Source organism: Passer montanus, unplaced genomic scaffold, assembly GCF_014805655.1.
Source record: "Passer montanus isolate IOZ18808 unplaced genomic scaffold, ASM1480565v1 scaffold114, whole genome shotgun sequence".
Classification (NCBI taxonomy): Eukaryota; Metazoa; Chordata; class Aves; order Passeriformes; family Passeridae; genus Passer; species Passer montanus.
The window spans coordinates 1,137,271-1,141,773 of NW_024358058.1; positions in this window are offsets into that span (position 1 = coordinate 1,137,271).

A 4,503-nucleotide genomic window follows, 5' to 3' on the forward strand; every position below is an offset into this window, starting at 1 on the left:
TGATGTCCCCCAGCCCTCCCTGCCCCTTCCTGGATGTCCCCCTCATGACAAAGCCAACCCCAGACTCACACGCGTGGCCTGACCGGGGTGGGTGCTTTTGGGGTGGGTTTGTCAGCCTCCCAAACCCTCAGCTGGGTGTCACCCATGGGCGTGGGCCTCGGGCCACCTCCTGCTGCCACCTCCTGCCAGCTCGTGGAGCAGGGACAGCGTTTGTGGCCAGGTCAGCTCCATCCCCGGGAGGGCTCAGAGGAAGCCCGTGGGTGGTGTGGGATGGAGGGAGGAGCAGGGCTCTGTTGGAAGGAAGCACCCCTGGTCCTTGGGGGTCACAGAGCCTCGTCTCCCCCTGCCCAGGAAGGTTTTTGGGGAGAGGGGCCTGTCCTGACCTGGTCTCTGTCACAGCCATCCTTGTGGCTCCCCCAGGGCAGGGGTGACACAAGAAGGGGTGTCACAGGCTGGGCTCTGGCACAGCCCCACTGTGCCACAGCCTGGCATGGTTCAAAGGGGACTGAGCAGGGGAAGAGCTCCCAGTGCCTGGAGGGCTCCCGGGCTCCTGCCAGCTGATTGCTGGAGGTTTTCCCCTGCTCAGGGGTTCCCCAAGGCAGCCAGACCCTCTGTGCCATCACCCCATGCCACTTCCACCCCTTGAGGGTTTTGGAAACCTGGCTGAGAACATCCCTGTTCCCCCATTCCCTCTACGGGCATCCCGGCCACCCCCAGGAGCACCCACACCGCAGGCCCCTCCCAGCCCCCCACCCACGAGAGCACCCCGCTCCCAGATCCCTCCCAGAGAAGCCCCACGGTGAAGGAGTCCCCTCCTGCCTGCGGGGACCCCCGCCCCGAGGGGACCCCCGCTGCTCCGCGCCGCCCGGCGCCCCAGCAGGTCACAGAAGCACATTTTAGCTACAGAAATCGGGTATTTAAAATAACAATTGTTGGAAAGGAGACGGGAGGAGAGACTCGCAGTGAAGGATCTGATCTGTCCTGGTGACTGGCTCCACCTTTCACCTCTGGATTTCTGCTTCACTTTCCGGCTGAGGAATGGACACAGACAAAGCAGATTTGTTGGCTTTGCCTCTCGCCCCATCCACCCCTCGACACACACTCTTGCCCCTTCCCATCCCTCCTCTTCATCTCTGTTACCAAAGAAATTACAAAACCAAAAACGCGACAACCAAAAAAAAAAGAAAAAAATTTCCCTCCTGGGAACCAACGTCGGTGCACGGTGGGAAAGAAAAATCCGAGGGATCTGGTGGCGAAATCCAGCCCTGGGTGTGAGAAGGGGGAAAACTCCCCAACGAGATTGAAAGGGAAAAAAAACCAACTCCCTCCTCCAAAAAAAGGAATAACAACAGAAACCACAACCAAACAAGCTCAACAAAGACCGGCAACTTACCAAAAAGACACCAGATTTTTTTTTTTTTTTTTTTGCCAATTAAAAGCCTGCCTTAAACCAAAAACGCAACAACAACAACGACAACCAAAAAAAAAGAAAAAAATTTCCCTCCTGGGAACCAACGTCGGTGCACGGTGGGAAAGAAAAATCCGAGGGATCTGGTGGCGAAATCCAGCCCTGGGTGTGAGAAGGGGGAAAACTCCCCAACGAGATTGAAAGGGAAAAAAAACCAACTCCCTCCTCCAAAAAAAGGAATAACAACAGAAACCACAACCAAACAAGCTCAACAAAGACCGGCAACTTACCAAAAAGACACCAGATTTTTTTTTTTTTTTTTTGTGCCAATTAACAACCTGCCTTAAACTCGAATTTCTGGAGCAATGGTACTTAGCTTCAAAGGGATCGTTTCCTCCGAGCTCTCGATGGTGACTTGTGCCATATAAAAAAGCAATCACGAGGCCAAACCCTTACAATCAGCCCTCTCCCAGCCCCCCGAGGGCTCCTCGGGAGGAGCAGGAGATGCCACTGGGGACAGGGAAGGGCTGGGAGAGGCTTGGGGATGAACGGGGAGGCAAGGTCCCCTTCTTCCCCCACCAGTTGGGGAAAAAAAAATCCTCCAAAACCAACCATCAACCAAAAAAAAAAAAAAAAGGGACACTCTTGAATTTATGCGGGTAAAAAGTACCATCTGTGTTCTATGGTTTCTTCGATTCACTTTACTTTGAGAGTGATCAGTTGTGTCACAGGAAGGCACCTTGTTGAAAAGAAGGAAAAAAAAAGAGAAAAGAAAAGAAAAGGGTATGTGTTCACCAAAAAAAAAAAAACCAACCAAAAACCAAAACCAAAAAAAAAGCACCCCCAAAATAAAAGAAAAAAGAAAGGACAAAAGAATGAAGAGAGAAAGAAAAAAGCCCTGCACACGAAGCCCTGAGCGGGCAGGGTCAGAGGACGCCTTGAACCAAAGAGCTGCTGGGGTAGGTGGGCGGTGGAGGGCTGGGGGTGTCAGGCTGGACACGGCCACACCAGACTGACCACCAGTGCTGGACAGAGGGCGGGACAGAGGGAGGAGAGGCCACAGCGGGGAGGGGCAGGTGCCACAGCGTGTTTTGCCAACCAGAACCCAAAACCTCACGGGAATCTCATCCCCCCCAGGACCCCGCTCCCCGCCACTGATTTTTTCCCCTAATGTTGTTTCTTCGTCTTGTCGTGACGTGGTGATGATGGTGGTGGATTCCTGAACCCCATCGAGTAGTATTCAAGGGCTGCAAAGCCAGGAAGGGGGCCTTGGTTTGGGAAGTGAAAAACACAACAGGAAAAAAAGAAAAAAAAAAAAAAAAAAAAAGGGAAAAAAAGGAAAAGAAAGAAAAAGAAAAAAAAAGAAAATAAAAAAAAGAGTAAATGCCACAGGCCCTCAAGGATGCAAAGACATTTCTAGTGAGAACCCGAGACTAAAGGCTACCTCACTTGAGTTTTCAATTTTTGTGATTTGAAAATCACGTCTGATACCAAAGATTTTGTTGCCTTGTCTGGTCTGTGCTGGAAACGCCACTTTCCCTGCTCCCCGTGGCCCCCTGGCCACCCCCAGCCCCAGCCCCAGCCCTGTCCTGTCCCCAGAGAGCGAGGGAGGAGGCGAGCGAGCGACTCCGGGATGGCAGCGTGGTAGATGAGTGCCTTTTTCTTGTACCAAAGGTGTGTGGCCATTTCTTTGCTCCTCTGCTTTGATCCTAAAGACTCAGTGTGCCCTCAGCTCTCGGCAGGGACAGAGTCCCAGGGCTCTCGTAGTCTCTGGGTGTTGGGATGAAGGAAAGAAAGCCCAACCCTTGTCCTAATTGAAGAGAAAACATCCCCCTGGCTGAGGGAAAGGTGCTGGTTCCCCGGCATGTCCCCACTCTCAGATGTCCCTGTGTCCCCAAGCTGGTCCCAGGGTCCCTCCATGCAGCCCCTCTTGCCCCAGGAGCACAGACCTGGTGCCCAGGGATGCTGCTCCCAAGGAAGGGCTTTGCTCCATGACCTTCTCCAGCCTCAGTGCTGGACCTGCAGAAGCCCGCGAGGTGACAAAGCTGAGTTTCCTCACGGGGTGACAAAGCTGAGTTTCCTCACGGGGTGACAAAGCTGAGTTTCCTCAGCTCTGGGTGTTTTTGCCTCACTCAGCTCAGATCTGAGCTTCGCTTCCCACTTTTGGTAGCACAGTTTGTGGCATTTCTGGTTGGAAAGATGAAGGCAGGAGCAGTGGAAGCCTCACCCTGAGCTTTCTCCAAACTCTTCCCTTAGGGAAGGGGTTGGAGCACTGAATCCTTCCAGCAGGAGCTGTTTCCAAGTCCCCAGAGGGACGTTTTTGGCTCAGTGGGGAGGACCTGAGCAGCCAGGTCTGCTCCATTCTGCCCTTGGCTTCAGCAGAAGGCAGCAGGAGGACCTGCCAGAGCTCCCCAGCAATGTCCAGAATGCCCAGTTTAGGGAAAACTTGGGTTGAATTGTACCTGCCTGGGTCAGTCAGGCCAAGGAGACTCCTTTGAGTTGGACCAAACTTGCCCAGGGCCACCCCTGGTGTGATTCTTGGAGTTGTCCTGTGCAGGACCAGGAGCTGGATTTGGTGATCCTTGGGGGAGGTCCCTTCCAATCCAAGATATTCCAGGACTCCAACGCCCCTGGTGAGAGCAACTCCATCCTGCTGGGCAGCCTGAGAGGGCCCTGTCACCTCCCTGTCACCTCCCTGCCCCCCCTGCCCACCTCCACACTATTGCCTTGGCCAGGGCCACCCTCCTGGCCACGCCACCCCCTTGTCCCCAGCCCCACCTGGCTCGTGATACCAAAGATGTTCTCTATGCAGGAGAAAGCCTTCATTGCCACCCAGCACAGACCTTACAAGCCTTTGACAATGTTCTCTGAAATACCTCAAAATATTTAATGTATAGTTTATGTGATAAAAAAAAAAATTACTTAGCTAGTTTTTGGAATTTGTGACTTGAAGCTTTATACTGTTAAATTATAATTTTGCAGAAGACGGCATGTTCTTATTTCTTTGATGCGTTCAATGGGAGACATATTGAATGTTAAGGAAATGAAAGCTGGATAGTTTCACGATTTAAAAAAAAGAGAGAAAGAGAGAGAGA